Source organism: Cheilinus undulatus, linkage group 22 (genome assembly GCF_018320785.1).
Source record: "Cheilinus undulatus linkage group 22, ASM1832078v1, whole genome shotgun sequence".
NCBI lineage: Eukaryota > Metazoa > Chordata > Actinopteri > Labriformes > Labridae > Cheilinus > Cheilinus undulatus.
The window spans coordinates 13,976,080-14,000,325 of record NC_054886.1 but is presented as its reverse complement, the minus strand read 5'-3'; positions in this window follow the sequence as shown (position 1 = coordinate 14,000,325).

Sequence of the window (24,246 nt, the reverse complement as noted above, 5' to 3'; positions counted from 1 at the left end):
TTGCGTCTTTGGTTCGGAGTGAGTGGAAATGAATGTGTTTTGATTTAAAATAGAGGAACTTGAAAGGTTTCAGTGCATGCTTTTAATATTCCTGTTGCTAGTTTGGTGTTCCTCCCAGGTCTCTCTCTGCCATGCTTTTTCCCATGAGTTATGGGGTTCAACGGGCTACCATATGGACAGTAAATGTGCTTCCTGTCACCACAAAACTCTCTTACACTTTACTAGCGCCGTGCTTTCTTAATCATGAGTGCCATTATCATTATCGTTGATGTAGCATTTTGTTTTGGTCGTTAGACTCGAAGCTTTGCATGATTAAAAATAAAATATATGGCACGGTGCAATCTGTGGCGTCTGTTGTGCCTGCCGAACCAGCAGTTCTGCCGGCATTGTTATTGCTCTCATCAAACCCGACAAATGTATGTTTCTGACATAATGCCTCCGCTGCAAGATCGCGGTAACATGGTGGGTTTTATCATCTGGTTGGTGAAGCCGGGTATGAATATTTTATGCTCCTAAAGTCAATAGTGTTTGTCGCACCTTAGACCTCATGTAAAGCTGGTTTTACAGCAACAATGATGTTGGTGATGATGTCTTCTGCCTGCTGTTGCCTATCAGTCATTTTTAAAGTGATGTTGTTGATAAAATGAGTGGGAATCTGCCTGCTTTCACATGCAGAGAGCTGCTTAATGCTGTCATGTGACACCAACCTTTACACAACCCCATTTCCAAACAAATTGGGGCACTGTGTAAAATGTAAATAAAGACAGAATGCAATGATTTGCAATTTTCTTAAACCCATATTCACAATAAAGCATATCAGATGTTGAACATGATGTATTTGAAATTTTATTATATTGATAGCTTATTGTCAATTTGATGTTAGCAACACATTTCAAAAAAGTAGGGACAGGAAAACAAAAGGCTGGGAAAATAAGTGGTACTGATTAAAAACAGCCGTAGAAGCTTTTGTAACTAATTAGGTTGATTGTAAACAGATCAGTAACATGACTGGGCATAAGAGCAGCATTTAAGAGAGGCTCTCAGAAGTAAAGATGGGCAGAGATTCACCATTCTGAAAAAACCTGCATCTTAAATTTGTGGAACAATTTCAGACAAAATTTCTTCTGGAATCTGGAAAAATTTCTGTGTGCAAGAGACAAGGCCCAAGGTCAATACTGGATACATGTGATATTGGGGCCCTTGGGCAGCACTGCATTGAATACAGGCATGATTATCTACTGGAAATCACTGCATGGGCTCAGGGACAATTCCAGACATCATCCTCTGTCAACACAGTTCACCAAGTCATCCACAAATGCAAGTTAAAGCTGCATCATGCAAAGAAGAAGCCATATGTGAAAAATATCCTGAAATGCTGTCGTCTTCTTTGTGCCAGAGCTCATTTAAAATGGCCTGATGCAATTAGGAAAACTGTTCTGTGCTCAAATAAACAAATATTTTAAAGACCCTGTAAAGTGAAATCCAATGTTTTTGTGTTAACACACTAGAAATGTTGGAATATGGTTTCTGTAAACGTGAAAACACTGAGATCTACATGTGACTGAATTCTGGATTTGGTCTGTTAGAAATTTTTTCACCTCTTTCTTGGCTTGGTTTCATGTGGGCGGGGCTAAAATGTGGGCTCAGTGGAGAATGACCCCACACTTCTAACACTTAAATATGAAATCACAGAGCAGTTCATCTCAGTACAGTCTGTTGTTAGCTGATGTCACTGCCTTTATTGAAAGTTGACAGTCAGTTAAATGCTGTTTTTTCTGTTCATTGTGAGGTAAATTCACAAAATCTATCAGCTCCAATGGTCTATGGATCAATTAGAGCATCCTAGCAGAGATTTGTGCCAAAAAAAAAGACTTTGTCTCTTCTCTGGCACAGAGCTAGGCAGCTGCACACTGATCATAAGGTCAACATTCAGATTGTAACATTTTTTAAACCTGAGAGGATTGCATTTCTCCTGGATGGGCGTGGCTTCAGCTCATTCAACAGACACACCCACACCATCCAGGAGCAGATTTTACTGCCTCATTTTTCATGATTTTGAAGCTTCATTTTATAAACTTGGAGATGTTTTGTTTGACTGAAATTTGATTTAGGGGTTGATAACACAGTGACCTATCATACAACAAACCTAAATACAGATCTATTTTCACTTTACAGGGTCTTTAAATATCTCCTGTAAGGCATGGATGCTATGTTATGCTGGCTTAAGAGGAGAGGGAGCATTTAGCTAGTTAGCAGCGACATTTAAGCCCTGCATTTCTGATGGCATGGGGTTGCATTAGTGCCTATGGCGTGAGCAGCTTACACATCTGCAAAGCACTATCAATGCTGAAAAGAATATAGGCTAGATGTTTTAGAGCAACATATGCTCCCATCCAGATGTCTAATTTAAGGAAGGCCTTGACTATTTGAGCAAGACAATGCTAAAAACATACCTCATTCATCAAAACAGCATGGCTTCACAATAGGAGGGTCTGGGTGCTGACCTTTCACCAATAGAAAACATATTGGTGCATCATGAAATGAAATATCTGGCAAAGAAGACCCAGGACTGCTAAGCAGCTACAAGAATGGGACAGCATTCCTCTCCCAAATATCCATCAACTGGTCTCCTCACTTCCCAGATGTTTACAGACTGACCTTAAAAGGTGAAGTGATGCTACACAATTGTAAACATGTCCCTGTCCCTACTTTTTTGAGATGTGCTGCTGCAATCAAATTCAAAATGACCTAATATTTTTCAAATTGTCTCAGTGTCAACACACGTCGTTTATGCTCTATTCTGAATAAAATATGGGTTTATGAAAACTGCAAATCAATGCATTCTGTTTTTATTTATATTTTGCACAGCGCCCAAACTTTTTTGGCATTTGGGTTTTATTATCTGCCTTCTTGGTATTTTCAGTCTCCTTTTCTTGCTCAATATCCCCACATTTCATCAGCAGGGTCTTCTTTTCTTCTGCTGGATTCTTCTTCGAGCTCCATAAAGCCCAGAGACGAGAAAATTAAAATATCAAACTCAAACAGAGCGGCCAAAGTGACAGGATTATGGCATGGAAAGTCCACTTGCGGATGAAGGAAATGAACACTGAAAATAGGACAGAGGGGAAAGCCACAATTCTCTCGGCAGAGGCAACTTACTGCATGAAAAAGCAGGTGCTAATAATAAAAATAGCAGCCTTGCTGCCTTCAGAATTGAAGTAACATTCCCATACTCTCCAGTAGAAATCTGTAAAATATGGTCAGATATTCTTAATAATGCCATATACGTTAATTGGATGTGATAGGACGTCAAGATAGTGGGAGGCAAAATGATCGTCTCCCTAAATAGTAGTGCATCTCACATTCAATGACAATTATTGACAATAAGAAAAAGTTAAGCTGAAGCTGCAGCTCTAATGAGGTGTCATTCCCATCGTAGTCACTCTGGAAACAATTGTAGGCACAATAGTGAGACCGAGGCCTCCGCATGCGCTCTGATGTCTCACTCTTCAGGAAGCCAGTTTATAGCTGAAGGTAGAGGACTCAAATGCAGATAAGACAAAGAGAAATGACTGATCAGCCAAGTTCTCCATTTTTCTTTAGCATGCAGCACACGCTGTTTAATATTCACGCATTTATCAATGGAGACCGCTCTCCTCAGAAAGACAAGAGAATATGCAAACCGCCCCTGACAGAAGGTATTTGATATGCTAAAGGCTCCTAATAAATGGTATTAGCCGGGCCAGGTGCTTTCCAGAATATGAATAAAAAGGGATTTAAGGGAACAACAATATTCCATAATGCTGAAAAAAGAGCAAAAGAAGGTGAGATGTATGTAGAAATGGTATGCAACTGGGGAAAAAAAAGCCTCACAACCCATGAAATCAGCACTTCATCTTCTTACTATCTGCATGCTTGGTGTGGGGAGCTGCACCTACAAAGTCTGCATACAAATGTAGAAATTACATTTCCCCAGACAATGGCAACCAGAGGCAGCAGAGCATGTTCTTAACACACTTACAAGTTCCTACGAATGCCCTTTGGATGAGAATATTTACGCCCTAACCAGGTGTTGGGAGAGTTAATAGAATCAAGGCAAGATCTGGGAAATAGTGCCTTTTTTTGTGTGTAACCCAATACCCAGGGATAAGGTTTGCCTTAAGTGAAAGTACACTGCAGCCTAGCAGAGAGCACCATTTGGTCACCTTTTGTCCTAGCTTGAAATTGGTTGCCCTTTCTTATCTCGGATGTTATGGTACTTCTTGCCCCCACCACTGTGCCCTGAGTCCCTGTCAATAGAAAATTACCATCTTACACTTGCTTCTTTTGTCTGATTTAAGCAGGGGTTGGAAAGCCAGGGCGATTGATCCAGAGCATATATCGATACCACAACACCAAGATACTCAGCACTTTCCAGAAAGGAGGCTGCATTTCCGTTTTAAAGGGTGGGCTTGAAAGCTGAGAGGGTGCATTTGGATTTCTGCATTCAGACTCGATGTAGTCATGTGAGAAAATGTGTATCAGTTTTACATCCATGTCTTTGGCACAATGCACTTTGCTGTGTGTGCAATAAGGGGAAATTTTGATCTTAAGATCAATCTCTTCCATCCTGCTGATCAAGGTGAATGCTGAAAGGGAGATGGAGAACCACACATTGACTATATCGCTTTGTAATCAGTCCAAACGTGCCACTACAGTGCTATGAAAAAGTGTTTGCCCCTTTCCCGACTTCTTATTTCAAATGTTTCAGATCGTCAAACAAATTTAGATATTAGACAAAAATAACCTGGGTAAAAATAAAATGAGGAAGCAAGAAATGAATTCAATTGAAACCGGCTGACAAAGTGAAGTAAGCTAAAAGATCTAAAAAAGCAACACATCATGCTGTTTGAAAGACATTCAAGAACAGACTGGAAACAAATCAGTCTAGAAAGGGTTACGAAGCCATTTCTAAGGCTTTGGGACTGAAGTGAACCATGGCAAAAATCATTATCCACAAATGGAGAAAACTTGGAACAGTAGTGAACCTTCCCAGGAGTGGGTGGCCTAGCAAATTGCTCCAAATCACATTGATGACTCATCCAGAAAGTCTCAAAAGAACAGAAAACAACATCTGGACTGAACTGAAGGCTTCACTTGACTCAGTTTCGGAGTTCATGATTCAATATAAAAGGTACTGGGCAAAAATGGCATCTATTGGAGAGTTCGATGGTCAAAACTGCTGATTTCCAAAAAAAATAACATAAAGCCTTGTCTCACATTTGCCAAAAATCATCTTAATGACTCCGAAGGCTTTAGGGACAATATTCTGTAGACTGGCAAGTCTGTCATCAGGAAAACAATCTTGGAAAGCTCAGAATTGGGATCGTTTGTGCTGAACTGAAAACTGTTCAGACCAATCAGCATCATTTAGGAGAACGAGCTTCAGATAGGGTTTAGTTGTACTTTGAACTTTAGCTTGGATGTAGTCGTATCTGAAAAATATAAATGTGATACATGTGCAGAAAATAAGAAATCAGGAAGCATCACGACACTGTACCAGAACTATTCTGTCAGTGGCTAAGCAACATTTTCCTAACCAAACAGAAAATGCCCTCCACATGTTTATGGCATTACACATAAATATACCAGTGCAATCAATTTATTCCACTTTTATATCAGGTCCCTAAATACTTATTAGTTAAACAGATGCTTACTTAGAAGCCAATTCTCATTCAACAGTTTGACAGAGGAGGAATAGAAGAGATCTGCAGTCAGTTCAGCATTGCCTGTGGGACTCCAAATAAAATATGAGCGGATATGAGAGGTCTGATGTAAGACTAGCAGCCAGAGACAACATTCTCTTAGTGTACGCTGTTGGAGAACTTGACTCAAGCATTTGACCCACAATCTTTGAACAGATACGTTGTAGTCTCGCCAGTTTTGGTTTTGCGTTTGCTTCAAATGAACTCTGGCTCCTGAGAATACGTGCTGTATCTTACTACAGATATAATCTTCATACGTGCTCATACATAAAGCAGCGCCTGCATGGATGCCTAAATATTTATAGAGGAAACGCCTTCAGTTTGTGTTACTGACAGTCACTGGGGAAAGATATAAATGCACTGTAAGATTCCATGAATTTATACCCTTAACCTTTCTTAACAGCACAGTATTATTTGAAAATTGGATTATTTGAAATGTAACCCACACAATCATCTGCATAGAATGGCAGTGAGCTCTGCCATCTATAGGGTGTTTTTGAGTTGAGGGGCTCTGGGGCAACATGCTCTTCAAACATCAAGGGTAAAAATTTACTTAAAGATATTTAACATAAATTGATTAGATAATTTATACCATGCTAGTCTGTCAGTACCAAGGCATCTGTCATGAACGTCCTCTTTTTTTTTTTTTTTTTTATTTCAGTAAAATAAATCATTTCAGAATACTGAAAACAACAAGACTTCTAAACACTATGTACAAGTCATTTACTCAGTTTGGTTTTCATGTAGTACTTTACAGTTTTATGATTATGAATATTAACACCACCAGTCTACTTTAAATTATATATATATATATTTTTATATATATTTTCTTATTTTAACAATCCCTTCTCTGTGTATCCAATATAATAGGCAGTAAATAATTTTAGATTTTTAATTAATCTTTTTCTCATTGTTAGATTATATCTTATCAACTTTTGTTCTTTTGTTTTGATCTTCATTTTTTATTCCTTTCACTTTGTATTCAATGCCTTATTATCTTAATTGTCTCTTCTTTCTGTCACACATCTTTTAATTGGTAGTTTGTGTTATTGTATTTTTTTGTATTTGTATCTTATTTTGGTGTGCCTCAGTTTCAAGATCATTACATCATTCTATTATTTTGTCAATCACTTTCCATTGTCTTGCAAATCATTTTTAAATGCAACTATTTTGTCTGAAAGGTGCTATATGGATAATGCTTAGGCTAATTGATTGATTCCAATCATGATGCTACTGCTGTTAGCCTGTAATTGGTAATTGCCATTATGTGTTAGCATCAAGCTATCAACACTAAAATGTACTTCCAGCCCCCTGCACATCCCAAACCCCAGGGATGTGGTGTAATATACCAGCAGCTTCCACTGGTTAGTAACTAAGTGAGCATGTCTGATAACAAAGTGTTATTTTTTAACTGCTAAGTTCTATGTATTAACCAGATGAACATTTAACTTCATTTTGAAAATCAATCAATCATTCACTCGATTAATCTATTTTTGGATCAGCCATGTGGGAAACAAAGGCTCGGCCCACATGACCTGAAGAAGCCTTAGTCATGGTAGTTGGCAGGGAATTTTTCAGAGGATCATTATTATCCAAGGGACTCATCTTCCCAAAAGCCCTTGCAGCACTTCACACAAAGGTGTGAAAAAGACACATCTCCTCCCTCATTGGAGGATACAGAGGGGAAACCAAGAGAGTTCTTAGGATGTGGCACAGGTGATAAAAAGTCTTGTGACCCTTCCTCTATTGCCATTTCATCTGCATCACAATTGCCCCCCACTGTGTTGCTTCTTACTCCCAGCTTAACCTAAAACTTTTGCACGGTCAGCCGGTTGAGTACAAAGACCTTTCTTACATCCTTCGACATCATCCAGATAAGAGTGCTGCAAAAGGTTCACTAATATCTGAGGAAGGACATGCAACTCTTTAGGCCAGTGGTTTTCAAAGTGTGAGGCGGGCCTCCCCTGGGGGGCGCCACAGAGCTTCAGGGGAGGCGTGGAACCATAAACCAGAAAAAAAGGTGATTTACTTTGCTAACCTCTGCTGTGCACTGAGCAAAGTTACTATATAGTTATAGTTAGTTATAGGGACTATGCTATAGAGCAGTGTTACTCAACCAAAGAGTAAAATTTTTGAGAAATACCCTTGCAAGAGCTACAATCTAAGAGGTGAAAATTGGCAAAAACAGCTTGAGGTAGCAATAAAAATTGGTTAAAGGTGGCAAAAATGGACAAAAAGCAGTAAAAAAAAAAAAATGGGTGAAAATGGGGAGAAAAGTGGAAAAATGGTCAGAAAGTAATAGAAATGGGTGAGAAGTGACAAAAAAGTGAGTGGAAAGTGACTTCAATGGGCAAAAAGCAGTCAAGAGTGGCAAAAATGGTCGAAAAAAGAGGAAACCAGTGGTATGTAATGGCAAAGGGAAGTTGCAAAGTTGCAAAGTTGCAACTTTGGTACATGGTAAAAAAGGGGGGGGGGGCAAAAAATTGGATGAAGTGGCAAAAAATGGTGAAAAAAGGCAAAAACTGGGAAAAAAGGAAACAAATGGCATTAATAGGCAATGGTTGGCTTAAATTGACGAAAAGTGGCAAAAATTTTAAAAAAAATTTAAAAAAGGGAGAAAAAAAGGGAGAAAAGTGGCAAAAATTGGGAAAAAGTGACAAAAAGATGTAGCAAAAATGAGCAAAAAAATTGGAAAAAATGGATATTTAATGATGAAAGGTATCTTTAATGGGCAAAAAGGTGAAAAGGGGCAAAAATGGGATAAAAGTGGAAAAAATGGCGTAAAAGAGGCAAAAAGCAGTGGAAAAATAGCAAAAAAAAAAAAAAAAAAAAATGAAAAGGGGTATTTAATGGCATTATAACTGAATAAGAGGGATAGACAGATGTTTAAGGACATTTGCAAATCAAAATATCCAAAATATGTTAATGTTTAAAACGTTTAAGATTAGACATAAATGTTTGAAATGTTGTTGTTTAATTTTTTTTTAAATTTGAATCTTTTTTGTGGGTGGGGGTCCACCAAATGAATAAGTTCTTCTTAGGGGAGGCTCACTCTTCCACACTTTGAAAACCACTGTTTAGGCAATACAAGCCCTAGTGGTCCTGAAGTTCATTCCTTGCTGCAACAAACTTTTCACTTACTGGAGGCACGGGAAGCATAAATGGACTTACCTCTTCTTACTCCTGTATCTAGTTTGAAATCAGACTCTAATCACACACTCTCACCACAAGAATAAGGTTTGGTTTGGGCAGGAATTGCTGTAGGAAACACTTCAAGTGCATTTGTTGAAAGCTGTATTTGTTGTCCTGTTGTCTGCTTATGTGCTGTTGATTTGCTTTGCTGTGTCCATTTATGTCCAGTGCAGTGCATTCTCCTATACAAATATCATGAGACTGCTGTTGAATCACAGTCAAAGTCCTGGGTCTCTATGTGGTGAAGTGACCATACCAAATTCATAGCTGCAATGTTAAGTTTCTTTCTTTGCCACACGGCTCCTCCATCTTTTGCTCATTTTTAGTTGTTGCTCCGTCTTCAGGGTGGTACCCTGTTATTATACTGATTCAAGGTATCCTGAGAGGCAGCAAAATAACATGTATTTTTTCCCATTCCTAAAGCTCACATAAACACAGCAAAGTGTCTCCTTTGGAGTAATATCTGTAGCAGACCACACAGTCACCTTTTAGCTAACATTGCATCATAACACCACCACAAGTCAGCTAAAGGGTGCTAACATTATGGCTGCCTTCAGCTTCATAATGAAAATCATCATATCATTGTTTCAACTTAGTATGTTTGTTCTTTGAAATCCGACATCAGTGTAAATTGTAGTGAAAGGTTGCAGTAAAAGCTCACCCAACTAAAAAACATTGACTTGTTTTATAATTGTTAGTCCTACTGAGCTCAGGAGCAGGGATAGGTCAATTTTGTGTCCACAGCAAATGTTCCATAATAAATGCACTGTTATCTTAATGCCATTCTCTGATTTAAATATTTTAAAATGCTCATCCCCTGCTCAACAGAAGCATCAGTTTTGTCCAGCTGCACTGCCACAACACCATTAGGAGTGTTAATGTTTAATGCCATAATGTACTCCAGGTGTAATTGGCTATTTGTTTCTACCTGTTCAAAGACCATTAGGCTTCAAATGTTCATACTTTAAAGAATAAAAATGGCTTCTATTCTGTTACCACTGATGTGCCATGCTGTGCTGAAAATCCAGTGCTGCTCACCTAAAGCGTATGGCTGTGAAGTAAAGGCGGGGTAGTTATCCATGAGCATGATAAGGCTGGAGGGCCCCAGCTGTGCCAAATGAACCCCAGCTGATTTTGTCTAAGAGCAGTCACCTGTATACCGACATGGAACCTCAGGCACGGGGTCCACTTCAGTGATCTGATGCACCGTTGGGGGTCATGGATCACAGAATCTATGTTTTCTTTTCCGCCCTGCTGGTGGTTAAGATAGTATGGAGAGGCCGGCCCTGGCAGTGGCATGGTAGGCATGAGGGGTTGTCCCCCTGTGTGCTTTAGGAGCCAGTCACCTCATTAATTCCACCACCCACTGGCTGAGTCTGTACCATCGCAGCATGAGGTGTAGGTCCCTTTTAAATCTCATATCTTTATTTAGACAGTCTGATGTTGGAGCCTCATATCATGCAGGTGAACAGCTTATCTTGTGCTAAAATTGATTTGAAACAAAGATGTAGTGGAATGGTTAAAGTGAACCACCACGTTTCCAAAATGTGACCGTATGCCTTCTTTAAAAATAAAATAAAAAGATAAACTATAAATGGTGTTAAAAGAGGGTTCGAAAGCAACCTACAAACTTCAATCTTTAGCAAGCTGCCCATTACTTAAAAAGGAAAATACTGGACTACAGGAACTACAGAGCTGTGAAAAAGTATTTGAATCCATTCTGATTTCATATTTTTGGACATTTGTCACATTTAAATGTTTCAGATCATCAAGGGTTTCAAAGCCATTGCAAGGCCAAGGCTTTTGGACTCCAGCATCTCCAGCAAATCAAGGTGAGAACTATTATCAACAAATGGAGAACACTTGGAGCAGTGGTAAACCTTCCCAGGAGTGGCTGGCCTTGTAAAATTGCTCTGAGCACATTGACAACTCATCCAGGAGGTCATAAGAGAACCCAGAACAACACCTTAAGAACTGGAGGCCTCACTTAGCTCAGTTAAGGTCAGTGTTTGTGATTCAACAGTAAGAAAGAGACTGAGCAAAGATATCCATGGGAGAGTTCAGAGGCTAGAACCACTGCTGACCAAAAAGGACAAAAGGCTCATCCACATTTGCCAAATAACATTTTAATGATCCCCAGGACTTTTGGGAAAAATTCTGTGGACTGACCTAACCCAAGTTGAACTTTTTGGAAGGTCCTTTATTCCCTTGTTACATCTGGCATAAAACTAAAGGTGTTAACCCACTGAGTCAGTTATTATTGGATGATTTGAATTCGATAAAGTGTCATGCCCATACCTCACACACTGAGTCAGTAACATTTTATTTGAATTCACTTTGAAAATTTGTCGAATGTGGCAAATTGTGTTATGCTGCAAGCCTGTGATTCTGTCGTATGGCACCGGACTGTGCGTCATAGTGCGTTGCCAAGTTGGAGAGATGCACAGCAAGTTTTTAATTCAGTCTTTGTTAAATGGCTGTGGGTACAAACTCTTGCCTTCATCTGTTATATACTATAGGTGATATCCACATAATACACGGGCAAATAACAGTGATTCAAGCATGATTCCAGTATGAGAGAGGGAGAGAGGTGAGGGGATGAGCGAGTCAGAGAGAAGGAAGCAGCAGTTGCTGATCTGAATCATCAGTCATCAATCTAAAGCAGGAAAAAAAAACCTAAAAATCTAACCTGCTCTGAAAAAAAATAATGGCAGACTAAAGCTCCAGTGTCAGTGTGAAACCATGATCATCACAACATGAGCAAAACTTTATTATTTAATGTGAAAAAAATTCAGACTAAGAAATGGACCCAGTGTGCAAAGGCTTTAACACAGAATTAATCACCACCACTGAAGAACTGTGACTGTTGAAGAACCAGTGGAAATGAGTGGAGGGGGCTTCAAAAATAATGGCTGGTAACCACTGCAATAGGGTCCTCGCCGATTATTATTAATAATATTTCAATAATAATCAAAATCTTGCATGAAAACCCAACAATGCAAAAGAAGAAAAAATCAGGAAGGGGTTAATACCTTTTCAGAGCATTATGCTACAGGTCAGTTAACAATGAAATCTTTGAACAGTATAATTGAGGGATTGAGAGCCCCCTGATGTTTGAATTAACATACTGTGTTTTATAATAGTCAGAATAGAGAGAAATGGTGGCACTAGTCAAATGGATTGTAATCACATTGAAAAATCACCAGTAAATCAAAGTGAACTATAATTTGTGTGGTTTCCTAAATGTAATGTTTTTTGTGTTGCCAAAAAAATAGCACAATTAGGACAAAATATTTAATGTGGATTAAAAGAAAGCAAATTCACATCAATTACTATTAAATTTCATATCGTTTAATACTCCAAATTATTAGAATGACAAGAGCTGTGACTGTGTTAGGTTTGCCAGTGAGGTGTTACAAAAAACTAAAAACCCTGTCCTATCTTTTTTGGAATACACTTTTAATTGGGAAAAAACCTGAATTTGAACATAAACCAACATTAACTGTCCATCACCCTCAACAATGCAGTAAACAAGCCTAATAAATAAAGAGAAGCAAGCAAGAATTTAATAATTAGGAATCCTTTTATTTGGTCTAAAGACATTTCCAGCTCACCAGCTGGTTGGTCATAAAGATGTAAAGATAACTAGAGTAATGATGACAGGAATCCCCAGTGGGATCTATAAATTAAAGAAGATATCATCATATTTTATTTTGGTGATCTGGCTCTTTTACATAGAAAAAAGAGAAAAGTCTTAATAAATTAACACCCTGTTTCCATAAGCACTTGAGCTGCATTGAACATTCGCATCAGCACAAGTACGCACACACTTTACCTTCCTCAAGGGCATGAACAATAGCACACAGGAGAGTGGGCTGTGTGGAGCGCTGTGGCATATTGCTGGGACTAATTTACCAGCGGCGAGGGGAAGTGCTGAGTGGACACGGCTCGGCGGCTGATTCGGGGCCAGGGCTGGGGCCCCTCGGCGACAGACAGACACCGCCAAGGAGCTGAGGCAGCGGAAAAGTCTACAGCACACAAACACCACAACACAGGTTCGCACATACTGCTTCTTTTTTTTTTTCATGCTCTCGTCTTTCACTTCTTAATCAAGAGAAGGCGGGTGCATGTCAAGGATATGCCACCCCGAGGTGCCAGCTGTAAGCTCCTGTCGAAAGGTGTACTTTACTTTTGTTTTGTCGTTGTTTTTTTTTTCTTGCTTCTTTTTTTCTTCTTTGGCATCTGTCGCCTCGCTCCTTGTGCATGTCCATGCTGTGTCCCCATCAATGACAAGGGCATCCCATGGTGCCAGATGGACCTCCCGCCTAGCCAACCTACACTTCCTAAAAGTTGATGTTGTCACTATTTTGGGAACAAATAGTATTTTTTAGCCTTTCACGACTCTACGCAAACACATTCTGCTTATGCTGTGAAGTTTGAAAGACATATATTTTCCACTCCAGGTGATTAAAAATCTCCAAAATCATCAAAAGTATCATTTCTACTACCAAGCCACTGTGGATCTTTTATGGATTACACACCATTAACTAAGGTTTACTAAGAAGCATATAAACAACTTAAAAGATAAGATGCCTAAAGATAAATATTAATTTTAACCTGAAGCAGGCTTAAACAGGCCACTGCAGCCATGAGGCTGATTCAGCACCATGGACAGCTACAGTAGTCAGGCCTACAAAACACCACTGACTTATTGTTTACTTGTATTCGATGGAACAAATTCTGTTTAAGCTTTTTAGGCTACAGATTATCATGCCTAAAAAGTCTCATAACACAATAAAAACTGTACAGTAATAAAAGATCAAAATTATTTGACCATTTGACCATTTGATCAACAGGGACTGCTATCACTTTGTATGCAAATTCTTGTACTTTACTATGAAGTTGCCCCCCTTTTGCATTTTTAACAGTCCCCACTCTTCTTTGAAGGCTTTCCACAAGATATTGGATTCTGTGCAGCATGTCAGGCACTGATGTTAAACAAGAAAGCCTCACTCCCAATCTCCGTCCCAGTTCATCCCAAAGGTGCTCAGTGGGGTTGAGGTCAAGGCTCTGTGCGAACCAGCCAAGTTCTTTCACATCAGACTCATCAAACCATGTCTTTATAGTCATTGCTTTGTGCACTGGAACACAGTCATGTGGGAATAGAAAAGGGCCTTTCACATAGTTGCCACAACGATTGGAAGTATAGCATTGTCCAAAATGTGTTGGTATCTTGAAGCATTAAGATTAGCCTTCACTGGAGATAAGAGGCCTAGGCCTAACGCTGAAAAACAAGCCCATATCATTACCCCTCCTCCACCAAACTTCACAGTTGGCACACTGCAGTCAGGCGGGAAATATTCTCCCTCCATCTGCCAAATCCAGTTTGATCTGTCACTCCACAGAACATGTTTCCACTGCTCCACGCTCTTGACTTGTTGTGCTATACACAACTCGCTTGCTATAATACAATGCTTGCTATAAGGTTATTAAAATGACAAAAAGTTGATCTAATTTTAACAATCATTCCTTGAAAGTTGTTATAAATGAGTAAAATGTACCACTGGATCACTCTTTCAGTTTTTACAATCTGTGGCAACATCGACCTACGCTACAGAATACTAAAATGCTGTGCGTCCTTAATTTTTCACACTAATATTCAGCAATTGCTGGAAAGCCTACGCAAACAAAACCTACCATGAAATTTAGCACTACTATTCACCTTTATAATATGCGAGTTTCATTAGCTTATCATGACAAGTTATGAGGTTAGGGCCATTTGTTTGGGACCAAAAGAATCATTAAACTGCATTATGCGAGTTCTAGAGGAAACAGGAAGTTTGAGTTCTGGGCGGCTGCTCATTGGTCAAATGGTGTGATGTTGCTGTTAGTAACATTTACTGATCTCCACTGATTGGCTGACAAAAATCGTTCTGGTTTTACTGTACAGAGAGTTGAGGGGAGGCCAGGGGGGAAGTCTACAATAGTGGTTGACTAACAACTCATGCTGACCTATGACTCTCAAAACTGCAGTACACTAGAATTGTGATATTTGTGTAAAGTTACATCCCTATTATCGAGGCAATATTTATGTTTAATAGGTATGCAAAAGGACATGTTACTCTTAATTTCTAAATTTAAATGACATTTGAATCGTTATTTTAAGATAAACATTACAGATAATGGCACTAGTCTTTTGCTTGTAGGGGAATATAATATTCGAAGTGCAAACATGACTGCAATTACTCATAGTGGAGTGGAATTCAAATGTTGGTGTCCCATAAAAGGCGTTTTCTCTTACATCTCTCACCCAACAAATAAAAGTCACAATAAAGTAACTGAGGAGAGCAAATAGAAGAATCTCACTCTCAGAGTACAACTATAAATCAATTGGCTGTCACAATGTATCCCTGACTAAGCAACATAAACTGTCTGCAAATACTGCCTGAAAACAATGCACCTCTGAGGCATGGCAATGATTACATTCATGATAACGCTTTAATTGTCTGTGTCTACTTTGATATATACAGTAATGTGACCCTGCTTTGGCATCATGTAGCTCAGTTGTCTTTATCTTCTCTGTGTGTCACTCAGCTCCATGCTGAGCCTGTAATCGCAGCCCATCCTTGACCAAATAGACCCTGCATACCAATCAGCTGTTTAAACTGTGACTGCACATGTTGCTTTTTTGCATTTTAAGTCTAATATCTTTTAATTGTTGAAAGTTCCTCCCTGCAGTGCGTCGTCACTCTCTATAGGAATAAGTAGATCCCCGCTGTCATCACAATGATAAAGCACCATGAGAGGAAGCATAAAAGAGACTCTGCAGGTAGATTAGGCCTAAATGCAGTGTTAATTAGTTATGAAATAGATAGTTTCAGGTCAGAATGTTCTGTATAGTTTGCCAGTGGGAGGCTAGGGGATTCTAACTGAGCAAAGTGTCCGGTATAGAGCTGAAAAACTTTAGGAAGGTGGGGAGCAGGTGCCAAGGGCCTGCTGCAAGCATGGCTGGTTTAGAAGCAGCCGGCGGCCCTTTCCTGAAGAAGCTCAGGGGAAACTTTTTGATACCTGCCTCCCACCTTGAAGCTTCAATGTGTACAAACCTGGATATTGCTCTCTGGGGCAAAGATATATAAGACATAAGAAGATATTTTTTTTTTCCTCCATGGACCACCCTGGTCTTCTTCAACATAAGCTCAGGTCCTGGTTATGTAATTCCTCAGAGGTAGTAGGCTAAAATTTCACTTTACAAGGAAGTTCTCAACTGTAAAAACAGGCTTCTTTTTGCTGATCAAGTTCTTCCTACAAGCAGTAAAAGCAACAGAAAGTAGCATTATAGAAATAGTCTACTTAACATAAGTGTCATTGATTCTGTCAAATAAGCTGAGTCACTTCAAAAGTGTTAAAAACAGAAAACTTGCAAAGTTTGGACTGAAAGAGGTGTTGATCCATGTACAGGCAGTGTTGTTAACCATTAAAAGCCTTGAAGCCTATTTAGCAAACCTTATTAAAACATCTTTGTTAAGTTTTAAATAAAAATGTTCATTTTTATTCTGTCGAAGGTTCTTATTTTTCTCTTAAAACAAAAGCTAATTTGGGGGTCTTGCCATGCTTGAAAACTCAGCAAATGTTTTTTAACTCGTCAAAAAACATCCCCACAGGGCAAAAAAAACATCCTTTTTTTGGGGGGGGGGGCTCCACCAAGTTTGGGATACATGCAAGAAAATTGATGGACATATGTATCATGTCCAGAGAAACAAAAAACTATTCTACTGTATTTTAAAAATATGTACAGGAAGTGAGAAAATTTAAAGTAAAGGCCAAAATTTGACTTTTTTTGGACATCTTACAGGTCTCACATTTTTACAAACTCTACCAAGGGATTTTATCTGATTGACTCCAAAATTTCTGGGAGGCTTCTAGACAAGATGGAGATCTAAAGTTGTACGAACTGTGAGTTTCTACTACAGAATAGGTCCACAATGGGGCCCAAAAGTTTAAAACATGTTTTTTTTTTCCCCTAAAAATCTATTCAAACAATCAGCCCCTGTAGACACTCAACCTGGCCTTATGATTTTTTTGGTCTGCATATGGATAATCATCAAACCTGCTAAAAAGCGTCTTGGACCCATACCAAAATCACAACAGGAAGTCCACCAGCTCCAGCTCAATTTTAAAATAAGGTGTTTTTGATGGCACGTAATGACTTTAACCTGTTGTCACTTTTGTATACATTATTCTGTGTTCTCCTATAGTTTCTGGCATGACAACAGTATCAGACCAACCACACCCACATGCAAAAATCTCATCAAAGTACCCCCTCGGGCAACAGGATGTCACCCGAATGGGTCCTTTGTCTGCTCCTCTTACTGGGCTGCAATGATAAAGCTCAGATTTTGAACAGCCCTTTCAATGCTTCTTCACAACATTGACATATTGCATTAATGGACACCTCAACGGTGATGGCGAGCATTTCAGTTTCTCGCCAGTTTCACAGGAAGTTGGCATAGCTCTCATACTGTACATCTGATTTCATTTACATTTTACATGTATGGTGAAGGTCTGCCCTTTTACACATCCAAAGGTTAATCCTATGGTTTTGCTGGAGTGCCGCCTACTGAAAGAGTACAGTAAAACCTCTAACAAAGAATGTCCAATCTCTGTATTTTAATTGATAAATATTAATTGTACTCAGATCACATCTGTATATTGGCATCTTGCTTTAATATTCGGCCACTTACTTACAGCCTGTACTACTTCATATGCAACATGCTCACTATTTTTCATTTAATAACTTTCCTGGGGGGATCTACTTATTGCTCTGCTGTGCTGCAGCGCACTGCATGGGTTACCAACACTGAGCGAAGCAGTGGCATCACACCCATGGTTGCCACACAACTCCACATGCACCAGGGTGCAAGGTTCCTTCCGTATCCAAGATACACTGAACTAGTGACTGTGTTAACTGATGACTTTCAGCTGGCTGTGTTTGTAGATGTCATAATGATTGGTAAAAAAAAACAGAAGGGTTCATCATGAATGACTCTTTGTTGCTTTTGTGATAGTGTAAAAATATCCTCAAATATGTCTTCATCACACACCTGGCTGAAAGACACATTTTTGCCCAGTCACTTTTTGAAGAGCAACACCATCTTCTTTTCATTATTTTTTACAGATTGGAACATTGACTCATACAACCAAATTTATGGAGCCCTCAGGGAAGTACCAGAATGCACCAGAGGGATAATAAAGTATCTCCTGTCTGGTCCTGGAACACCTAGGGATTCCCCAGATGGAGTTGCTGGGTAGAGGGACATCTTGCTCAGCCTGCTGCCACCTCAACCTGGCCAGGATAAGGAGAAGAAGAAGAGTGATGGATGGATATCCAACTCTAGGGCAGCACAGCAACCATGAGTTGTCCTAGTAAAGATAGCTAACTGCAAGGCAATAATTTACGATAAGCTATTGCTAATGAGTAGATGGTGCAGTCTGTGAAACAATGTTACACTTGAAGTGTGCTGTAACTATTCCAACCAAGGTGTTACTACATTCATTACAACACAGTTTTGGTGTTATATATTAGTGTGGGGGGTCATTTTTGGTGAGTAATTTACACTGTTATTGTTACATAACAATGTAAAATAAATTATTAAACCTATTATTTTGATTTTTAAAAACATGAGTCCCCTCCATGGACTCAACCACCTTGGATTTTTTTAATCTTGCATGATTCCACGGTACCACCACATTAATTCCACTGGTTGCCACTGTTACCACCAGAAGTGAGCATTGCAATCAAATCTGATTGTTAGATGCTGTTAATATTACACATTGTACCTTTAACCCTTTAAAGCCTAAAAACACAAATTATAGCCCGAAAATTCTCATTTTTTGGAACTGAAATGTTTATTTCACTTTCTACTGAAATCCCGAAAAATCAAAATTTCCACAAAATTTAACATAAATATTTTTTTGTATCTCATTTGATACATTAGGTGTTTTTGGTAACTGATAATCCACTTTAGGGCATTTTTATCATTTATCAGATTGTATTCAGAATTTCTTTTAGTAATTTATGGATCATATTGATTGGATAGAGGTTTCATAAAAGTATGTATCAAATATGATACAACATGCTTTAAGGGTTTAAGTTTTATCAGAGCAATTTGTTGATATGTTTGCTACTTTTAGCAATGAATTAAGCATGGGACTAATCAGAGGGTCTACTTTGTCCTTGGTTCCAGGTTTTACTGACAGAGTATACTTGGCATACTTGGCAACAGATTTACCAATCAGAGTTTGAAATGTGGTGATTGAAACCGCCCTAGGGCCTGCCAGAAGGCCCCTGGTGGTGCCATCATTATCAACCATTAAATTTTGTCCTGCTGCAGGCACCAATGCTAGACTGCAAGATTTTAATACTGAGAATGACAACTGATGTCAATACGAAGGTGTGGCTGATTTGCCTCAGAAACTATCTTCCAGGACAAGTTTTTAAGATAAAAATAGAAAAATGTGAAATAGAGAGACAAAGACCCAGGCTGGAATGGCTCACACAGGCAGGCCAAGGCTTTGTGAGGCTCTTTGCCGCCATGGCTGGCCAAAAAACTTTACTGTTGGCCGTGCTTGCTGAAATGGCGGATGGATTCTGTTCCTTTTATATCAGTAAGGTTGTATTAGATTGTTGTGAGCAAAACACGCATTTGGTAAAAGCTACATGCCTCAATACCTGTCTTCAAAAACTACTTCCTGTACTGGTGGTGTAACTTGTACTGCTCAGGATGTTTCTAATGTGATTTGCTTGAGTTTTGCTTTATACAGGAGGGGATGCGTTCAGGTCCCAGGGTCCAAAAGTGAAACATTTCAGCCTCTGAAAGTGGTTTTAGCTCATGAATTGACTGGCTGCTCATATTTGGCATGCACACCTGGCGCATAGTTTTCATTTACGTGAATATTGAGGGAGTGAGAAGCTGTTCAGGCACGTTCTAACTCCTGTGTACATGAATGTGACATGTTCATCAGTCTGATCATTGCAGGCCTAGTGTAACACCTCACAGTACACCTGATTTCCAATTAATCTCTAAGAACACTTTTTATTTTATTTTTTTTACAGTTTTGTTTTTTTCATACAAAGGAAGTAGTCACAAAAACTAAAGTTCAATTTCAGAGAACAAAAAGTTACCATACAATTGCAGGAAAAAAAATGAGCTCTGATTTGGCCAGAGGATAGTTCATGGGAAAGAAAGTGTTTCTTTTTGTCTCTTAGTGACTTCACAGTGGATGAAAATGTGGCATCATCTTCCAATTAAATCTTACAAAAGAAAGAATGAATTATTCATGCCCCTTTGCCTTCGGAAATTTGAAACAAATCCACTGTTTATAGTTTTGTTTGTGGTGCATGGAACTTCTGTACCTTCTGTTCCTGTAAATCCTCAGTCCTGCTCCCTGATTAGAAGGCTTCCTCCTGTCCTTATGCCATAGCCCTTTTGATTTTTGCTGAAAAGATCAGAAATGAAGACACAAGGCTGCTATGAATATGGCCAAGTGGCCTGGTGGGATATTCCTGAACGCCCCTCGGAAGTAAAACTTTAAAGAATCACAGGATAATTCCACAACAGACCAGCAGTTACTTTGATAAATAGACACTAAGTCTGTCTCTCGCTGGTCATTTGAGGCAAACTCACATCATTATCAGGCACGATCATTGCTTAACAGTCCATAGACTTCACATTGATCAAACAGCACAAAGCAGCAGCTCCACTTGTTAGTCACAAACTGCCACCCAGGGGATCTACCTTTGGGAGTCTGCAGCCCTGAGGGCAAGATGCTCAGCAACATTTGGCACAGCACATTTTTCCCTTCGACACAAACGCACAATGTGGCAGTTTGTGTGAGCCTCTGCTGTCTAAAATGAAGATCAGTGAAGCTGTTTGCTTGCATCTAAAATTAATTGGCTCACATTTACACGGTGACCTACTGGCAAAGTGGCCTCGTCAGCTAGTTTGGGCTGCAGCCTCCCCCCTGTGGGACTTTTTTTTGTGGTGGTAGCGTGGGAGGCATCCAGGCCAGAGCCCTCAAACACAGAGTCTTAACCTTTTCCTTTGGGGAAGAGGCTACTGCTGAATGCACAAAAGTGTCTTGACATTAAGGAAACTGAAACTGCTGGCATGGGGGGTGGGGGGGGGGCAACACAGTATGAGGACCTTTAGCTGAGCAGTGCGTCAGCAGAAGTTCTTAAGTGTATAGCCCAGACCTTGGAGGTCGGGATAATTCCACGGCCTGTACGCTGTCTCTTTCACACCAGATAAAAGGGTTAGATACCAGCTGTGAGAGTGCACCTGGCTGAGACCAATACAAATCTATAATAGTTTCCCACCACATACAGCTGTTTACAAAGTTTATTTGGCAAAAGATTTAAAATGAGCCTTTTCAGCCTAAATGAACCTAATAACATAAATGACTCACTCAGCCATTGTTACATTTACTCAGACAGACTTAAACCATTCTGTCTCTTCATAAAACAAATTGCAAATAACATTTTCTGTTCTTTTATATCTTCTAAAATTGAACTTGTAATGGTTTATTAAATTCAAAGAGAGGGATAATGGATAAAGTACTTGGCAAAGTAGATGTCTTCATTGTTGAATGTAAAACAGTATTTCTGAAGTTGGAATGAGTTCAATTTAAAATGAACAAAATGGGATGTATGAAAACTGCTAAACTTGCTTTGACATAAAGTTGGGTTGCTTTACCTTGAACAGGATTTAGGTGGGTGAAAGACCACTTTTTTGTGAACAGGTAGGACAAAGCTGCATGTTCTTTAGTGTATGGGAAAACAGGAGGGCTAATTCAATACTAAGGACACACATTCAACCACAAACTGTTCCCCAAACTGCACGTCACCATCAACACACAATCCCTACTGCGACGCATGGTGATGGCAGCCTCATGCTGTGGGGATGCTTCTCAGCAGCAGGCCCTGGAAGGCTTGTAAGGGTGGAGGGTAAAATGAATGGAAAAATAAAGGAAAAATTCCCAGTCTGTTGACAAATGTTGGGCCTAAATATATGGAGAATGAGCATTGGCAAGGTCATTTAAAGATTTTCCATGTAGTTTGACACCATGACCTGGCATATGACATGTATTCTTAAGATCACCAATAGGACAGCATGCCCCTTCACACTGTCATTTACCAGCATGACATTATACTTTTTCCTGCACTCAGTCTTTTTTGCCCTCTGGGGTCATACAGCAAAGCTAGCATAGAAAGCTAGCTGGGTCAAACTTCTTGACATTTTTTCACATTTGTACCTCAAGTTCTATTTAAGCAATATCCTTTACATAAGGACAGATCCACTGCAATTTGTTTCTTTGTTGTTTAATCCTTCAAAGCACAAAGCTGCTAGCATCACACACAGCGCTTCTGTTGCAGCTACACTTGACACTGCTTGACCCTCCATGACCATTGTTATAGTCTGATGTGATGACATGGCAAAAGAGAAAAAAAAAAAAAACTCATGTTGCCTGTTCCTTTCACAATTCATGAAAGCTTGATTAGTTTTTTCAATGTTGTACATTAACTTTTTTCCTATTTGAAAGAAAATCTACAGGCTAATAAACTATTAGGCATGTTAGCTAAGGTTGGGGGCCTTTTGTTAGCCACAGGTAGTCCATGCTAGCAATCACTCCCTTTAAGAGCTTTGAGTCAGGGTTGCCAACTCTCACGCTTCTGGCGTGTGACTCACGCTTTCACCTCCTGTCTCACGCTCACACGCCACTCAAACTTTTCTCACGCTAGAATCAAATGAATGCTTTGGTGCTCTCAAATTACTCATGTTAGGTCACAGTCTTTAACTTTCAAATTTAAGGGTTTATTATTTTAACTACGTATTTTATTACCGTCGGATGCGCTCGACGGAGGAGCGTGGGTAAGAGGAGAGAGCAGAGGAAGTCCGCCGGTGCTGCATCTTTTTCTCCAGCCACTTCCTGCCGATGCTCTTTCACACCCAGATCTTTTGACTATTACACCGATGCGCGTCATCAACGAGCATAACACACGTATCACACGTGGAGATAACGTCATATCTAGTGAAAGTTGTTCAAACGTGGGTGTTTTATATGATCTTTAATGCACCAACGATCAGAAATGTTGTCAAAAGAGCGGAAATATAAAACCAAAGCTCCAAAATGAGGCAGGGTGAAAGGATGTGTCTGGAGAGCTGCAGGTGTGAGGCAGGGCTGGTTTTAGTTATTTGGAGGCCCAGGGCAAAGACCAAAATGAGGCCCCTCCCTCTTTAGCTAAAGAACTAATAATGAGTGAAAAAAAATGAGAAAGCATCTCTTTATGTTAATAAAGCCACAGAACTCCAGTAAATGCCCCAATGTGAGATATAAATACCCAAAAATAGCCAACTACAATTCATGATTTTCTTTGAAAAGCATCTCAGAGTTCAAACTCAGCTCATTCTAATATCTTAAAAAAATCTTTTCAGGGGATGAAAAGTTTATAATTTATAGAAATGATATAAATATGATTTATAGAAACAAATTTTAATCATGAAAAATTGAGATACAAGATTTTAGTCTGATGTCAGTGATAAAATAAATATATGATCATTATCAGTGAAATATTGGTTCTTCTGACATTATACAGACATTAACCTCATAATTATCCACCAATCCACTGTTTTATTTCATTTCAACTACAGATTAACTGATCTATTTTCTACCTTACATTCCTGGTTTGTATTGTGGCTCTGGCTAAAGTATGTTTTAGACAATGTGGCTCATTTGGTAGAATAAGGTTGAGTACCACTGGTCTAACTGTAACAGGGTGGAACTGTGAAATAGCCCTTTAAAGGAGCACTATGTAGTTTTGGGGAGGACATTTTTAATCAAACAAGAAAAATCTTAATTGGTTGATTTTCACGTGTCGGCAAAATTTCTTCTGTTTCGTGATGAATAAACTGAATAGAAACAGAAGAAAAGCACCATTTTATACTTGTGCATAGGTAGCAGACCCCTCCACCTCTCAAGTGTCGGTGTTTTACTGACCTCATTTTCCTCTGAGAATAGTTGGTTTCATCAGTTACTAAAAATTATTTCTGAGTTTGTATTATTAGTATTGTCCGGTATTATTGGTGAGTCCAAATATGTCGCCATCATTGAGTGCGCGTATGTATAATGAACAAAATCTCACTCCAGCCAGGAACCCAAAGTTGGCAACCCTGCTTTAAGTCCTCTGTTTCTGTGTGGTAACAGAGGCCAACTGTTACCAACTTCTGTTGGCAACTTCCCAGATAAGAAAAAG